Genomic DNA, 19,442 nt, shown 5'->3' with positions numbered 1-19,442 from the left:
TTTTACGTTCTTTTGCATCATACTCACTTAAATCAGGTTTAGGACTTGTGTGTTATGTGGACTTAACTGATGTCGTTAAAAGACTCGCTTTTGAAGTTTTTGTCTTTGGAATCATAGGAATTTTTTCAGTTGACACAGAACCATCGGGAGAATGAACCTTTTTGACAACAAATTGAGTTGTAGAAACAACTTTTGAACCACGATTGCCAAATTGAGAACGTAGAGGATTTTTAAGAATAGTAATGGGTTGTACATCCTTAGATGTTGTTGTTCCCTTCCCCTTCTTAGTAATCCCACCAATACATTCAAGCACATTGGTTGCAACATTAGATGATTGCTTAACTGTGTTAGCATGTTTCAGTTGAATTATCTTTTGTTTTAAGCTTTTAATCTCAAGACATAATTCTTCAGCAGAAACTATCACTTCACCCTCCTTAAAAGCATAGGTACATTCTTTCTTAGGCAGTGAAGGCAATTTATCAAACAAAGCAAGCATTTGTTTTAATGATTGGCACTTAAGTTGCAAGTCAATATTCTCATATTCTAGTTGAGCTACTATATGATTTAAATTACGTACAGCAGGTAAATGCAAATAATAATCGTGCAAAGGATCAAGTTGACTTTCAAAATTTATCAAAGGTTCAATGATTGGTTCATTATGAGGTTCTACTTTTTCATCTAAAGACTTTTGACCTAGAGATTCTGTCTCAAAGAAAACAGTTAGTTCATGTGCTAGGTCTTCAAGGAAAACATTATCAGAACATGCAAGTAAAGCAGGTAGAATTGGTTTCACATCAAAAGTTGATTCATCAAACACCTCATCTATGTTAACAATGCTAGAACTAGGTTTGTTAAACACTTCATTCTCAAGCATTAAAATGTATTTCTCTAGCATGAGTGTAGGAATGTAAACCAATCTACGTGTCGGCACATAATTAGCACGTTGCACATTCTTTTCAGTTTCAACAAGTTCCTTCAAGAAATCAGGATTTGATTTACCCATTTTTGCATTAATTTTCTCATACATTAAGCTAATTTGATGGTATTTTTTAGATTTGCGATTAACAATAATATCATCAAAATCAGCATCAGAAGAATGCACAAAATGCGGTGGTAAACCAGCTTGAAAGTAATCAGAATGATATAATCCTGGAATCTTTTTGGAAGATCCATCTAAGATCTTAGGATCTTCATAACCCAACCCCCACTTTTCACCATGAATCATTTTTGGTCTGTTCATGAAAATTGTTTGTTTTGAAAGTTCTAAATCAATGATAGCTTTAGATTGCTCTGTACGATAGAGTTTTTCCTCATATCGAGTAAGTTGAGCTTTCATTAGAACAGACTCTTTTGACAACGAAGAAATTTCAGTGTCTTTTTCAATTATGGCATTTTCCAAATGAATAATTTTCTTGTTTAGCTTTGAAAGTGTGGGTTCATGTTGGTTTTTTAAATCAAAAAGATCTTTTTCTAAGAATTGAACTTTTTCTGCAAGTCGTTCAGATTTTAAACGATAATCAGTTCGTTTGACTTTAATCGGATGAATTGTCTTCTTAAGATCTTCCAACTCAGTTTCCGTAGAGTTGAGTTGGAGAGTCAATCGTTGTACATCCGTTTGCAATTTGGATGAGGAAGGTCTGGTCTCATTTAGTTTGATTTTATCTTTTAAAATCTTGTTTTCAAATTTTAAGCCTTTGACTTCTTTTGACATTGAGACCAGATTCTTCATCAAGTCATTTTGCATTTTTATAAAATCAGGTGAGATTTTAGTTGATTGTACCTCATCATCGTCAGATGTTGAGTCAGAATTCTCCAATGCTTCCTTAGCTTTGATGAGTTTAGTCACCTTGCAAACATTTGCATGTTCCACCTCTGAGTCTGAATCATCAGTCCAGTCAAATCAAGTATCATCAACCGGTTTCAGCTCTCCCCTAGTTTCCACAATCTTAGCCATCAACATTTTCTTCTTGTAGTAAGCTGCGTCCTTCTTCTTAGGCATCTTGCACTCATGAGAGTAATGACCAGCTTTGCCACAATTGAAACAGATTGAATCTTCCTTCTTGGAATCATCAGCACGTTGCTGTTTGGATTGATCAGCTTTCTTGTAGTACGAGGAAGATGATGAGTGTTTACGTTGATTGCTTGATTTGCCTTTAAACTTGTGTTTCAAGGCGTTTCTGAACATGGCTGCCATCTTGACTAATTCAAGGTGAGAATCATCAACATCAGAAAGATTCAACTCTTCAGAATCAGTTGATTCTTCAACAAGCACTTTCTTGGACAAGCTTTTGGAAGTCGTAAAAGATTTGCTCTTCTTTTTGGCAATTAGGGCAAGAGGATCGCCCAGAGAAGACTCTTTCCTTCCTTCTTGAAGTTTAGACACCTCAGGTTGGTAATGCATAAGAACTCCAACAAGCTCATGAATAGTCAACTTGTCAATCTCTTTGGTAGATCGAACAATGGTTCCATAAGGAAGCCAATCAGCATTGAGCTTTTTGAGGAATTTCTTGTTGACTTCAGCATGTACTTTTACAATCTTACACCTTTTCAACTTATTGAGAACACCATTGAAATGACGGTAGGTGTCCTTGAGTTGTTCTTCTGGTTCCTGCTAGAAATCTTCATACAATCCCAGAGCCTTATTCAATTTAGTAACGTCTTACATGTCATAACCTTCTTGTTGTCATTTGATCTCATCCCATATATCTTTTGCAGTAGTGTTGCTATCAACATTTTCAAATAGCTCATATGGGATAGCTTGCATGACAATATTCTTAGCCTCTATGTCACCCTGAGCTCTTTCACGTTTATCATCAGAAAGTTCATAGACTGGAATTGGCATACCAGTATCCGGATGAAAATCAACAACTGGACCATCTCTCAGAGAAGCCCATATATGTTTAGCTTTCTCACCCTTATAGTCTATGTACTGAGTGATACGATGAAGCCACTGAGTGTACTTGCCATCAAACAGCATTGGAGGTCGGGAATCTGATCCAATGATAAGAGTATCTTGTGTAGACATCTTAAATTGAGGTAGATTCGGTATAGATTCGGTATTAAACACAATCTATGATCAGGGTTCAGTATAAAATCTAACAAGAATGTCAGATTCGGTAAAGATTCGGTACAGTAGCAGATTCGGTAAGTGGTTCGGTACTGTAGCAGATTCGGTAACAATTCGGTAAACCAGATTCTGTATCAGAAACTGATAAGAATCACAAGTAACACACCCAAATTCGGTATGGATTTGGTAACCACACAACTTGAAGCCTCAGAATACTTAAAACCAAAGAATTAAGTGAAACCGAGATTCTGATTCGGTAAATGACTCGGTAGTCAAATTCTGTAAAATATTATGTGTAAACTCAATCCAATTCCCTTGAATTAGATTCGATAACCTTGCTGCACAAGAAAACAAGTTAGTAACAAATAGAATATCAATGATACCGAAGATTCAGGATACCGAATGTCTAGTGTAGCAGTTGACAATACCGAGTCTAAGTCTAAAACTTAGAAATATAACAGAATCCTTTCTTAAACCACACCAATTAGCTGCGTATGATCAAACTGAATGTGATAGAATCACAAACACACCACAATCTGCAACACTTAAGATGAATTTTCAGTAATGAAGCAGATTCGGTATGACAGTTATGATACCGAGTGTTGATCAAATCTTCAAAACTTGAAGAATTGGAGAAATTGAACCGACAGAAATGTGATTTAACACCTCACGAACACAACTGAATCTTTAAATCTTCACAAAACTCCAGAATCAAGCTTGAATTAAGCAATACCGAGAGTTTTAGCCACAAACTCTAAAAATCAACTTGATTCTCCATAATTGAAGTTAAAAAGCTGTAATGTTGATCGAAACTCTTTCTAATAGACCTAATACACCTTCGCTGAACTTATCACAAGAATCTGAACGTCAGATTATCAAATTCGATAATACCGAATCTGATTCATTTTACCGAGAGTATTCAGATTCTGTAATCTACAATCTCTGGATCGATATAGTGATGTAGAATCACTTCCTGGAAGCTCTGATACCAAATGACAACACTAGATGCATTAACGTTACTCTGCCCAAATCAATTGCGGTAACATCACTCTAGTCGTTAAACCAATTTCGGCCAGTGCTCCGATCATCGTCGGAATTAATCCTCACTCTTAGATATTAGCTTATTCGATTCCGATCGAATAAGGCTAATTCAATCGATTATTTTACGTTCTTGGAATCCAGATTTCAAATCGGGGTTCGCACAATTATTGGAGTTAAAACATTCGACTTACTATTTCTCTCAAATTAAGCACTCAAACCCGAAATCTATTCATACAAGACGATTTTGGTTTGATCACTATCTAACAATTAGATGAAACTCATTGATTAGAGAAACCAGCAGGTGTAAATTGTTGTGACGATTAGTTAGCGCAATTGTTCTAGATTAATAATTCAGTTAATTAGTAATTGAAAGTGTATAGACAGTCTGGTGTACGATTTAGCAAAGAATGAGTGACACTTTTGTTTGATTCTATATTACTCCGTAATATTTATACTTGTTAACTGCTAGCAAACAAAAAAAGTTGCAATTTGTAGTGGGACCCGCATGTGCTCGTGAGAGGTCCGTTGCAGGCACCACTGACAACCCTGCTAGCGGTTTGCTACCTATCTTGGTGGAAGGCTGGCGATCATTTGCGGACTCCCTTCACGGAAGATAAGAAGCGGACTAATATATGGCTAGCATCCAAAAAAAAAAATAATTGAAGTAATTTATTTAATATCTATAAATAAACTTCTACATGCTTATTTATCATAGAAAGTTTTTAGCCTAAGCTCATGAAAATATTGCAACTCATATAAATTATGTTAAGTTTGTCACATTTGTTGCAATCTACTACAATTTTAATATAATTTGATTAGTACTATTACTTTTTTATTTATATGGAAATGAGATCTAAATGACGAACTTATAAGCTATATTTAAAAGGTGATGATTAAATCATCAAAATTTTAAAATAATTGGTTATAGCAAAACGTGTTATACGTTATTGTTGTTTAAATATAATTTTCATGTTTGATAAGGTAATAATTTAGTAAGTAGTTTTTAAATTTTTGATAATTCAAATTATTCACTAATTTAACAAGTAAAACTATCAAAGGAGATATTCATTTTAGGTTTTTCAATTTTGGGAAATTTTATAGGGTTAAGACTTAGGAGGGAAATGAAACCAATAATCGCATTTTGGTGAAGTAATTATTATAATTTTTTTTTCTTCTTCGTGTTTTAGGCCTCCTAAATCATAGTTAATTGATTATTATTTTAACTTGTCACATAGGTATTAAATTAATAGTTTATTCAAAAACTTAATAATCAAAAAATTACCTCTACAACTCAAATTAAAACACCACCTTAATATAAAAATGAACGAGAATTGTTCTGTTCAGATTATTCGAAGAGTACAAGTATTTAATTTAGATATACGTAGTTTAAGTAAGTTATTTCGTGATTGTTTTCAACATTTTCCTTAGCAGTAAGTGGTTAACTACTAAACTTGTTTGTTATGTTTTTTTTTTCGAAAGGCAATAGTAATTATATTAATAAAAAACTAGCAAGATGCTAGGAGATAAAAAGGTGGGTTACATATCACACGACTGCCGTACCTTCTACAATACAATGACTTCAAACTTGAATCCACAAACATGAATCTAAACACGAGTAGAACATATAAAACTTAACACGAGTAGGTTAACTGAAACCTACAATAACAACGAATTTAAATTCTCACATTCGAACACAAATCTCGGAGAAACATACAGCGATCCAACCATCAAAGGAAACCAGCTTGATAACCAAAACACATCACATGACCACTTCATGGCAAACACCCGACTGAAAGCATAAAAACGGACACGACCCGAAAACCACAAATGAAACCCACGAGAATCTAAACCAACAATCCAATCACGCAATCAAATCGAGTGGTGGGAATGTAATATGTCAAGATGATTAACAAAGAACTAACCCATGATTATATGGACCGCTACATGCTGAAGCAGATACACACGACTTGAACCAAACAACACCATGATTACAGAGCCCACGGCTTGAACCAACACACACGACTTGAACCAAACCACCGTCGCAAGACCTCCACCGTCTGCACCCACTTTGAAACCACGAGAGCTTGACCCACTTGAAACCACGAAAACTTCACCACGATTACGCATACAACCATCGCGAATCAGAAACCACAACCCGAAATCATGAACCTGCAAACACGAAACCCAACACCACGAACCAAACCTCGAAAATACAATACCTGAAGTCAAAGGGAGAAAGACGATGGAGGATGAAAACTCGAACAGCCGGCGGCCAGAAAAAATGTGAGGAAAGCAACAGCCGGCCAAACCCACCATATGATACACTCGAATTGAGTAATCCACCACACGATACATACGATAACCAGACACCAAAAACGATTGTTACAAAAAAAAACAAAAGAGAAAAGTAACAGATGAGGGAAAACAAGGAAAAGGAGTGAAGGATATAGGTCCTCCGGGCCGCCGGAGTTAAACCGATGATCGGAGGAGAGAAAATAGAAATGGCGGCTACAAGTTTAAGCTAGGGTTTTACTGTAGAGAGGGAGAGAAAAGAAGAGCTTGCAGAGAGGTCGACCATATATTATTTAGGCGGTATAACCGACCATTGTTTGTTATGTTTTTATTTTTATACTCCCTCTAGCTCATTATATGAGCACCGAGTGTCTATGCTTGTCACTACTGTTTTAAAAGATTGACGCCGGGGAGGGGATGGAAAAAGACACCGCACTGGCGCCGATGCCGTTGAGCCACTGTCGGATAACCGACACTGAATTTACACGTGTTTCATAGGAGAAATTCAAAATTGTAGCCATTCCACTGATTTCTCCTTATCTTTCTTGTTTTTATGTATTTGTAGGTTTCATCTGATTTTTTTCTAGGTTTAAAGTCATGCTACTGTAACTGGTGTGGGGTGATAATAAAAAAGATACTTAAAATGGGTTAGGTTAAGTTCGTCTCAAAATTAAAATAGGATAATAAGTCCCAATTTAATAATGTTAATTTTAGCCCAATTGTAAGTTAATTTTATATAAATTGTACGTAGTATTTTTTATAAATAATAAAAAAATTATTTATAATGTGAAATATTTTACTATTATTAAGTATTTTTATTTTACTATTATTATTAAAATTATAATAAACGATAATCACACTTATATACAAGGTTGCAAAAATCGAAAAAATCGGCCAAGTTCTCGTCAAGAAATCGTTTTAGAGTTGCTGTAGAATTCTCGTTTTGGAACCGGCCAAAAAATGGGTCAACGGCCGGTTTACTCGGTTAACGACCGATTAATTGAGTTTCTCGGCCAAAAATCGGCCAAATCTCGGTCAAATCTTTAGCGACCCGACAAAATCGTCATTGATGGCGCCGTCTACTTAGGTCCCGTTACGTGGTCATAAGTCTTTAAAACAACGTTTGACCAAAAATATGTCGCATTCATTTCAATTATAAAGATGTTTTAAGGTTTACAAAGTAGGTTCGACGACCAAACATGTTACAATATTTTAAGTACAATTGAAACCTATGCGACACAAATCAAGTTAAGTCAAAAGACGCTCCACGTATGCATGTATACTCGACATCCAAGCAAGTATCAAAAGTAATGAGTGGAAGCATGTATCACAAAACGTTCAAGGACATGAGAAAAACATAGAAATCTGTCAACGAAAACGTTGGTGAAATCATAGGTTTAAGTAAGTAAGTACAAATGAACCACAAGATTTATATCATTGAAATAATAGTAAACCATTCTAAACTTTGTTATCACGAGCACCCAATTATCAAGGCTTAACTTTCCATCCATAGAACCCCATCACAATAGTGTTAGAACATACACTGTTTCTCGAAAATATATTTCATCCGAATAACGGTAGCGAACCATCCGAATGAGGGTTTGTCAAACCCATATGGCCATACAACATAAGTTCTCGCTTACACCCGGCAAGTGTAACTAATGATAATCGAATTGAGGATTTTTGTTCTAACTCGTATGTAGAATGTTTGTTTTCGTACTTGTGTTCACTTTGTAAAATGAAACGTTTATGTTTTCTCATCCCAAATATAAGTTTAAAAGAGTAAAAGTGGGACTATGATCTCACCTTGAGTGCACGAGTAATAAAGTACTTCACAAGTAAACGTGTGCAAGGACAATTTCTAGTCTTGACCTAAACAAATAGGTTGTGTCAATATCGGTAAACACGGTCGGTCAAAGTGTTCAATTAGTCATATGGCTCGATACGACTCGATTAATTAGCATGCGAAATCAAATTTGTCAAGTTTAATGCAAGATACAAGTATATAAGAGCAAGTTAGAATGAATGCATAAGTAATTGGTTAAGTTTGATTAAAAGTCAACTTTGGTCGGGTCAAAGTCAACGAAAAAGTAAACACGTTCGGGTCGGGTCCCGAACTATTTTTCTAAGGTTTTTAATCATATATAAGCATGTTAGAATAAGTTACATGTGAATTGGAGGTGCATAGCATACTTAGAATTAAACGAAAAATGACCAACCAAATCAGAACCTGACAGTTCATCTGGACGGCGTCCAGATTGGCTGGACGGCGTCCAGATGTGAAGGCCTAGACGGCGTCCAGATCAGTGCTCAGGTCTGATTGCTGATTTTTCACAAGTGCACGAACCAAAACCCAAACTAACACAATTTATGATCCGCAAACAATCAAAACATGTATCTTATAACGTTGGGAAGGTAATTTGACGAAGAAAACAACTAAACACATTTCATCAATCAATCTACCAATTACAACAACCAAAACCGCATTTAATGCTCATCATTAATTGCATCCAAGTTCATAACTCTCATTTCATGATTCGGTGATCCATTTTACATAAATGATATGCCGTTTCGAAGGTAATTAAACATACATTGCAACTAAACACTTACAAGCAACATTGTTAAGCATTTAAGGCATCAAAATTCACATTGAAGACCACCAAACCCTAATCAAAAATCATAAACTCATAAATCATGTTATTGAAGTTTTCTTAATAAACCTACACATCAAAATGAAGCTAGTGATGCTAGTAACACAATTAATACTTGCACTTTAGCATATCAACAACATTTAATCATCCAAAACTCAAGATCAAACACACACTTTTCAAGTTCATGCTAGTTACACTAAAATAACGAGATCGAGCATACAAATCACATAATCATGTTAGATGATGTTATGCGAGGTGTATATAAAATAGCTTATATTTTTAGCAGAAAATACTATTAAATACGATACAATTTTACACAAGATATTTATTTATTTATAGAATGGATATACTTAAACCTTGCTACAACACTTATAGGCAGTGTACCTAATCGTACAGTAGTGCAGTTTTTAGTAAGTCCGGTTCGTTCCACAGGGAAATCTTTAAACAAAGCTCAACGCTATTTTAGTTTACTTTTATAAAAATACAAATATATATATAAGTAATATTATTATTATAAAGGGGGGTTTTTACCGTTTAATGACCGGTTTGTCGATTTTAAAACTTTAGTCGCAGTTAAAACCTAATGTAAAATATTAAATAAATAAAAGACTTAATTTAAAGTGTAAAGTAAATAACGATAATGAAATTGCGAATAATAAAAGTGCGATAAAATAAAATTGCGATAATTAAAAAGTACGATAATTAAAAGTGCGATTAAATAACAATAAATAAAAGTGCGATAATTAGAAGTGCAATTAAATATAAAATGAAGGAAATTAAATATGAAATAAAAGAATTATGCTTATTTAAACTTCCGTAATCATGATGTTTGACGTGTTGATTTTAGTTTTATGCCCATGGGTTAATTGTCCTTTGTCCTGGATTATTTAATATGTCCGTCTGGTTTTTGTCCATAACAGTCCATCAGTCATAAATATAAAGTGCGAGTGTCCTCATCAAATTATTCTTATACCCGAAGTTAAATATTCCAACTAATTGGGGATTCGAATTGTAACAAGGTTTTAATACTTTGTTTAATGAATACACCAGGTTATCGACTGCGTGTAAACCAAGGTTTTACTACTTTGTTAACAATTACACCAATTACCCTTGAATGTAATTTCACCCCTGTTTTAATTATTCTAGTGGCTATTAATCCATTCCCGTGTTCGGTTAAATGAACGATTATTCGTACATATAAATACCCCGCCCATCGTGTCCGATTGAGTGTATATGGTAATTTATAGGGACGCCCAATTGTAAATCTTTATATTAACATTAACAAACTTTCATTTAGTTAAACAAATATAAAGCCCATTAATAGCCCATAGTCTAATTTCCACAAGTGTCGTTCTTTTGTCCAAACCCCAATTATGGTACAAAGCCCAATTACCCAATTTTAGTAATTAGCCCAACATCATGATTACTTCGTTTTAAATAAGCATAATAATAACTTAGCTACGAGACATTAATATAAAAAGGTTGAACATAACTTACAATGATTAAAAATAGCGTAGCGTTACACGGACAGAATTTCAACTTACACCCTTACAACATTCGCTAACATACCCTTATTATTAGAATTATAATTAAAATTAAAATTAAAATATAAATTATATATATATATATATATATCGTATATATGAGAGAAGAGAGAAAATAGATATCAAATTTTGATCAGAATTCGGTTTGCTTTATAGGGATTTTTGATTTTTGGGGCTCCGCGACTCGCGGTGAATTTTGCCTTCAAACTCCGCGAGTCGCGGAGTTTGAAATTCCAGCTCACATCTTGGAGTCTTTCTCTGCCGACGGTTTTTATTATATATATAATATATATATATAATTAATATAATTAATTATATATTATATTATATTTATATACATAGTTAACTTGTAATTTTTAGTCTGTTGCGTCGAGCGTTAAGAGTTGACTCTGGTCCCGGTTCCGGATTTTCGAACGTCCTTGCGTACAATTTTATATTTTGTACTTTGCGTTTTGAATCTTGTACTCTTGTAATTTCGAGACGTTTCTTATCAATAATTGGAACCTTTTTTATTGTCTTTTATACTTTTGAGCTTTTTGGTCGTTTGCGTCTTCAATTCGTCGAATCTGTCTTTTGTCTTCACTTTTTATTATTTAAATGAATATCACTTGTAAATAGAACAATTGCAACTAAAAGCTTGTCTTTCTTGAGGAATAATGCTATGAAATATATGTTCGTTTTTAGCATTATCAAATATTCCCACACTTGAGCGTTGCTTGTCCTCAAGCAATATTGTCTTGAAATACTAGAATCACTTCTTTATTCTTCACTCTTTGTACATCAGTGATTTCTATACGGCGGTATAAACAATGGTAGTAACGATATGGTTTACAGTCCCACATGACTATAAAAATTTAGATCCATTAAGGAAATTGGATCTTTATGAAAACATTTGATCTTTTGAAAATTAAATCTAGTTTTTACCCTAGATAAGTTTTCCGGGATAACCCTTTACCGGTGTTTGCAAAATATTTTTATGGGTTTGGTGGGGTTCAGAATTGAAAATTTTAGCTCAAAACTTGCTGTTTTGTGTCACTCACTTGCTAACCTTGTATTTGGAAAGCAACACGTCCAGTTTACTTGTTCCGTATATTACCTTTCGGCAAACTACCGTCCGGTTGTAAAGGAAAGCGTTGAACAAGCAACTGTTAAGGCAATGTCCCGTGACATGCTTTTGATTATGGTCTATAACGTGTCGAACGCAATTACTATCCTTGGTAGGAGCAATAGTAAAGCTCACCCTTATAATTTTTCGGTATGGCACAAGGTCATGTCTTTGACCATTATGCAACCACCGTTCTTACGGTTGACACCCGATTTAGTTCAGGTGACCTAATGAATTCCAGGTGAATTCCTAGGATTTTACGTTCAATGGTAATGAACGCATTGAAAATAGGGTTTTCAGAAAACAAATCGGTTTATAATTTTGATCAAAATATTTTCTCGTTCAAGCTCGAGTTTAGACATCATTGAATTCCATGAGTTTGTAATTCTCAATCTTTAAGGTCAATCTCTAGGATTGAGTAATATCAGTCTTAAAAGCTGATTTTTGATCTTTAAGGAGATTATCCTTTCTGGGGATCTGATTCATTAGTCTTATCAAGCTAATTTGCATGGTGCCCCCCATTGTACGAGATAAATCCTTCTCATGGTTAGGATAAATCTGACCACTTGGCGACCCTGTTTAATGCTGAGGTCCGTGGATTTCCTGCTGATTTTAGTGATGACTTTTCTAGATTTTTCGTCAACCTACAGCTGGTCTGGACGACAACTTCATGACCTAAATCAAGAAGCGCGTGTCTTTTTCGGAAGACTTTACTTCCTTTTAATGATGGAATTGATTCATCGTGTAGATCCATCTCTTCTTTTCTTTCATCGGGTAAAACAGTTTAGTTTAGTCCAAAGCAAAAGTATTTTCAGTTATTTGTTACAGATATATGTGACATATGTTTAAAATAACTTGGTAAATTCTCCCACACTTGGCTTTTATTTTCCTTTTTATCGTCCTCTATTCCATTTTAAATGAATTTTGACATTTTAGTTTGTTTCTCAATTTATGTCCTTTCCGAGGTAACAATAATTTCGGTGTTAAAACCTAGTTTTATCGTTCATAAATATGTATAAACATGATTTTTAGTTCATTTAATTGAAAATTTTAAAAAATTTTACTAGAATTGGGTAGTCAGTATATAAGACTAGGGCTGTTCTTTTTTATCAGAGAGCACTAGATTCTAATACAACTACTACTTTACTAGTATTTTTAATGGTAACCAAGTGTTTAAGATAAAAAATTTTAAAATCCGAAAGAATTTAACCCCTTCCCACACTTAAGATCTTGCAATGCCCTCATTTGCAAGAAATTAGTAACAATTTAAATTATTGAGGGTGATTTGTGTGAAAATGATTAAATTTTTACCAAAGTTTCCAAATATATTGGCGTTTGTTTGCTGAATGATAAATGGTGCACATCATTTGTTCATTCCGTCTTGTTGTTATTTCACATATATTTTGCATCTTGTCGTCAAAATTAATTGCTTTTGCTGAACTTAATGCCAGTCTTTGAAAATGCGTTGTTTTACCCTGTTGTGTACATAAGATAAACTGCAAACATATATACATATTTTTGAAGTTTGGTATATTACCCCACATTCAAAAAATTATTAAAATCTAAGAATAAAAGTTAGATAATTATAAAAATGATTACAATATTAACAAAAATATTAAATGTATCAATAATTACAAATTACAAAATAAAAAAAAATAAGTAAACTAAGGATGATATTGGTACCAATAGGGGTTCCAGGCATAACCATAAGTGCTATAGAATGCTTCGGCAGGGTCATACGTAGGATATGGTGGCTGCATCTCTATAGACCAAGGAGGGAAGATGGGTTTCGGTGTAGGAATATAGTTTCTACCTATATGTTGGCAATGAGCTATGATCTGGTTCTGATGAACTTGCCAATCTTCAAATGCTCTCTGTCTAGCATTTTCGTATTCCTGAGAAGCTATAAACCTATGCATTTCTTGCATCTCATTCCCCCTCCTACATTACCTTGCTGCTGGTTTCTCTCCACCTGTGGATGTCTACCATGGTATCGTACTGCGGCGTTATTTCGCCTCTTCAAAACTTTCGCACCATGGTATACATTTAAACCTATAGTATCGCGGGGTTCCGGTTCTTCTACTAATAATCCCCCCCGACTTATATCCACACCGAGATATTCACCAATCAAAGTAATAAAAATACCACCTCCAATTATGCTATGTGGTCGCATCCCCCGAACCATAGCTGATAAATAATAACCCACACAATATGGTATACTTACAGCGCTTTGTGGGTCTCGAATACACATATGGTAAAACAAATCCTGTTCATTTACTTTTTCTTTGTTCTTACCCCTTTGTGTAATCGAATTAGCTAAAAACCAATGTATCACTCTTAATTCGGCTCTATCTATATCCAAATAAGAGTAATTTCCCCCTTTGAAACGGTGATGGCTTGTCATTTGACTCCACACACCGTGTGTATCAAAATTTTCATCTATCTTTCTACAGTTTAGTATCAATCCTCTACAATCGGCAGACGCTAACTCCTCAGGTGTATATATACGTAAAGCCTGAGCCATGTCCAGTAAAGACATGTGGCGCATCGAACCGCCTAACAAAAATCTAATAAAAGAACGATCGGTTAAACTAGCTACCCGATCATTCAACTCTATACTACATAACAATTCTTCACACCATACTTTATATACAGGTCTACGTATGGTGAATAAACATAACCAGTCATTAAAAGAAGAATTACCATACCTCTGTACAAGTAATTCCCTAATTGGCCCGGCCAATTCTACAGCTTCTAAGGGTCCCCATTCTATGACCCTTGGTACCTCAACAACCTTAGAATGAAGAGTATGCAAACCCCGTTGATATTTTGGATAATCTATCCAAAGTCTGTCAAATCTCAGGTTCGGGTGCAACTCTTCCAAGTGCATATCAGAAAAGGTCATGACTGGATGAGGTATATCCTGCTTGTAGTAGTTATCCACCTCCTGTTGTTCCAAATTCTCAGCAGGAGCATTGCGGGCTTGGGATGAAGATTCACCCCTTTCATTCTGCAAAACACATCAAACACAATTTTTGTGCATCCAAATATGCATTAGTGTCAGCAAAATCATCAATCAAAATAATTACAATGACATTATAAATTTATATCAAACTTAAGCTCATTTTCATATTTTCATCAAATCTACACTTTTTCAAATAAGCATATACGAAAATGTTCGCCAAGTTCATAAGCATTCAACTCAAATAACATGTCAAAATAATCATTACTAGCAATTAAACAAGTCTCAAATGGCATTATCTTTCAAAAATCAAGTTCATGAATTTTAGACTTGAAAAAGTCCACTTTAATTCTCAAAATCATGTTTAGGCTCAAAGTTTGGATCATTTAACTACCTAGACATGTTACACTACTCAATTTAGCAACAATTCATGACAAAAATCGGCCATAACCTGTTTATATCAAAAAGCCCCAAATTTGCTCAAGAACACAAACCCTAGATTACTCAAAATTTTAAGTTTAAGGCTTCTAATCATGTTAAACAGCATCAATCTAGGTTATACAAGCATAATACATAAACAATTTAAGCTTAATTACATTAAAAAGCATCAAAATCAAATTGGGGAAAAATTTGCTCAAGAACACCAAATTTTGGATTAAATGGTGTTTAGGTGTAGAAATTTACCGTTTTTCTTGAGTAATTCTTAGATAGCATCCTTCTCAACATGATTTTAGCAAAAGATTTGGTGATTAACGGTTAAAAATTGTGATTTTTGGGGTGTTTTTGGGTGGTTTTTCGGGGTTTTTCGCAGCAGTTTTTCTGTTTTGGGGTTGAAACTGAGCTGTTGCAGCTCTTTATTTTTTTTTCTGTAATCCGACTCCTCCGCGAGTCGCGGGGATTTACCCTCCAAACTCCGCGAGTCGCGGAGTTTGGTATATATATATATATTTTTTTTTTTTTATAATCATTAACTTATTAAAACAATTAAGTAATTAATTTTAAAATTTTGTTTCCCTTGTTATTTAGGACGAGGTCGTTTCGGATCGATGTCCTAGTCCGTCCCTCGACAAAATTTTAAAATTTGTCTTTTTGTAGCGATTGTTTTAAAAGCTAAGATTTTTGGGTTTTTTCAATGTTTTTGGCATACTTTAATTCAATAAGATTAAAAATAATGATAATAAAAGTTCTCGTCCCTCCCTCGGGTAAAGCAATTTCGGTTCAAAGACCTAGTCTTCAACTTACGATGAATTTTAAAAATCATATTCTTAAATTAATGAGATAAAGTAAATTTTTGTTTTTAAATTCACACAACTTAAATATAAAATTCAAAATTAATATTAAAAATTCACACCAAACTTAAAATTTAAAATGCATAAAATTAAAAATTTATATTTTAAAAATTAAAAATTCACACCAAACTTAATTTAAAAATTTATAAATTCATACCAAACTTATATTAATTTTTCAAATATTTATAATTTTAAAAATATTGCTTTTACAAAGTTTACAATATTAATTTAAGATTTAAATATTAATTTTAAAAACATGGTAAAAATAAAATTAAAAATCTTTTTATCTTTTTATCCCACTTTAATCAATCAAATATTATCAAAAATATGCGCCCCTCTTTTCGGTAAAGTAATTTTGGTTCCAAGACCTAATTTAACTCATGACGAATTTTTGAAATATTTTGGGTTGATTGTTTAAAGATATTTATACCTTAAGAATAAACGTTAAATTTCGCAGTGATGTAATAAATTTTTGAATGATATCAATAATTTCGGTCGCCAAACCTAATTTTATTCAATACCAATTTAATACTTTTTAGCGAACAAATTAGCGTTTATTATCAAAAGGTTAAAAATAAAAATAAAAATAAAAACTGTACAGACATACCTGTGAAATAGATTTCTTAGTTATATGATCTATCCCATTCATAAGATAGTCGGTTTAATTGGTTTTCCATGGCTACATAGGCGTAACCTCGAGCATTCAGTATCTTTTCTTCTAAACATATGAACGGTCCGTCTCTGCATAAAGTAACAAATTCGGTATTTGAATAGGTTTGATTATTTGAACATTTACCTCCATGTGACCATTTTCCGCATTTGTGACATCTTTCTAGGTGTCGTGCTCTTCTTTTCGCTGCGGATTTTGATTTTCCTTTACCAAATTGTAACTTATTATCTTCGCATCTGGATTCTTTTCTAACTCCGTCCATTCTTTCTCTGATTACTGATACTATTTCACTCGGTAGTATGTCATTATTACGTTTAGTGATCAAAGCGTGTAGCATTAGACCATGGTTTAGTTCATAGGCAGTCTTCATTTTGTAAAAACCTAAAAAAAAAATAAAAATTCAGAATGGGGGGAGAAGACTAGTTCTTTAGGGTCTGCTAGGGAAAGACCAATCGGGTTCCATTCTCGGAACTACACGAGAACAGAACAACTAACTCTAGATAGCATTTTCTTTTTAGAACATTTGAATCTCCCCACACTTAGGTAGCCATGGTGTCAAAATTGTGATTAACTTCATCGTTAATTTCTCTTGGTCCATAATCAACTTGCATATCCGTGACTTTTTCTTTAAGCCATTGGTTGGATTCCTGTGTAATTTCCACAATTTCAACTAGTTTCTCCTTTTCTTTAGGTGATAGATTGGATACTAACTGGTTACATAACTTAAAGTTCCCCTTGGTTCTAGCATCGCGAATCCGTTTAATAAGTTTCTTCATTGAACTATTAATAACGGGATCATTAAATTTCGTATCCACAACGAGGTTCTTTGTTATCATGTCATCATTAGGTGTTACTTCATTTTCCCCACACTTAGGCGTTTCATTATTGCTAAGTATTACCGTTGGAGTTGGTAAAAACACATGGTTCTTACCAATTGTTTTTACTGGTTCAACGGTTTTGGCTGGTGGAGATTTAGACTTTCGAATCATAAAGGTGATCGATTTGTCACCACTTTTAAGTGTCATTCTTCCATTTCCTACATCAAATAATGCCTTGGTGGACGCTAAGAATGGCCGACCTAAAATTAGAGGAATGTTTGGGTCCTCTTCTATGTCAATGACAATAAATTCGACTAGAAAGGTTAAATTGCCTACTTGAACGGGTAGGTTGTCAGCAATTCCAACTGGGTGCTTAATTGTTTGATCAAAGAGTCGAACACTCATATCCGTTGGACTTAACTTACCTACTCCTAATCTCTTATATAATGAAAGGGGCATAACACTTACACTTGCACCTAAATCTGCTAGTGCATCATACATGACACAATCACTAAGTAGACAGGGAACAATAAATTCACCCGGATCACCTACCCTAGGTGGAGGTTTTGGTGGAACTGTCTTCACCGGGTTTACTTCTACGGCTTTTGTTTCTTGTACTTTCTTATTCTTTTTCTTCTTCTTCTTTCCAGAAGTATCACAATCTTTATTACTTATTACTTGCTCATACTCAACTCCTTTTCTTGGAAACGGGATGGGTGGTTTGTATGGTGCCACCACTGGCTTTACATACTCGGGTGGTGGTGGTGTAACTTCTTCATTGTTACTCTCATCTAAAACCTTCCCATCTTCTGGTGCTGGTTTTTCAGAATTCGTTGAAACCATATTAACATTCTCATTCCGAGGATTTACTTCAGTATTACTCGGTAGCTTTCCTTGTTCCCTCTCACTCATCATGCTAGCAAGAGTACCTACGTGTTTTTCTAGATTCAAAATGGAAGCTTGTTGAGTTCTTAATGACTGATCAAATCTCTCGTTCGTTTGGGTTTGAGTTTCAATAAATTGTGTTTGAGATTCAACTAGCTTGAATACCACGTCTTCCATATTTGACTTTTTCTCTTCGGTTTGTTGTTGTGGTTTATATAAGCCAGGTCTTTGTTGATTGAAAGTGTTGTTTTGAGTTGGTTGGTTATTCGGACCTTGTTGGTTATACCAGTTATTTTCGGGTCCTTTTGGATTGTAAAGAATGTTTTGATTTCGATTGAAGTTTAGCTTTGGCAGTTGATAATTATTTTGATAATTATTTCCAGGCCTTTGGTTCATATAGGAAACATTCTCTCGTTGTTCCAATGTTGGTTCAATGTGACAATCTTTCAATAAGTGTGGTCCACCGCATAGCTCACAACTGATTCGTATTGCGTGAATATCTTTATTCATCTTTTCCATTCGTCTTTCGAAAGCATCTATTTTTGCTGAAACGGAATCAAAGTCATGGCTAGAATCGGCTCTAGCCACTTTAGATGAACGAAAAATATCTTTTTCTTGGTGCCACTCATGCGAGTGGGAGGCTGTGTTATCAATAATTTTGTAAGCTTCAGTTGCGGTTTTCTTCATAATGGAACCACCAGCTGTTATGTCGATGTCTTTTCGTGTAGCAACGTTGACACCTTGGTAGAATATTTGTACTATTTGATAAGTGTCTAAACCGTGTTGAGGACATCCTCTCAACATCCTTCCGAATCTTGTCCACGCCTCATATAATGTTTCATTTGGCTTTTGTGTGAACGTAACAATTTCTCCTTGAAGTCTCACGGCTTTAAATGCCGGAAAGAATCTTTGAAGAAATTTTTCAACTAAGACATCCCATGTGTCAATCGCCCCTTCAGGTAACGATTCTAACCAATCTTTGGCTTCTCCTTTTAAAGTCCAAGGAAACAACATGAGATAGATCTGCTCATCTTCCACTTCTCGGATTTTGAATAGTGTACAAATTCTTTTAAACGTACGAAGATGTTCGTTAGGATCTTCATTCGGTGCACCACTGA

At 34.4% G+C, this 19,442-nt stretch overlaps 1 non-coding gene across 1 annotated transcript; it reads left to right on the top strand.

The window, feature by feature from the left end:
- The first annotated feature begins 19,099 nt into the window (after positions 1-19,099).
- Positions 19,100-19,206, top strand: LOC139873689 (small nucleolar RNA R71). Its single transcript, XR_011767416.1, has one exon. It is a non-coding gene; the product is annotated as a small nucleolar RNA R71 (small nucleolar RNA).
- Positions 19,207-19,442: the final 236 nt, after the last annotated feature.

Source organism: Rutidosis leptorrhynchoides, chromosome 10 (genome assembly GCF_046630445.1).
Source record: "Rutidosis leptorrhynchoides isolate AG116_Rl617_1_P2 chromosome 10, CSIRO_AGI_Rlap_v1, whole genome shotgun sequence".
Lineage (NCBI taxonomy): Eukaryota > Viridiplantae > Streptophyta > Magnoliopsida > Asterales > Asteraceae > Rutidosis > Rutidosis leptorrhynchoides.
Note: the sequence above shows the minus strand (reverse complement) of the source record. Positions and strands in the feature narration are given on the sequence as shown.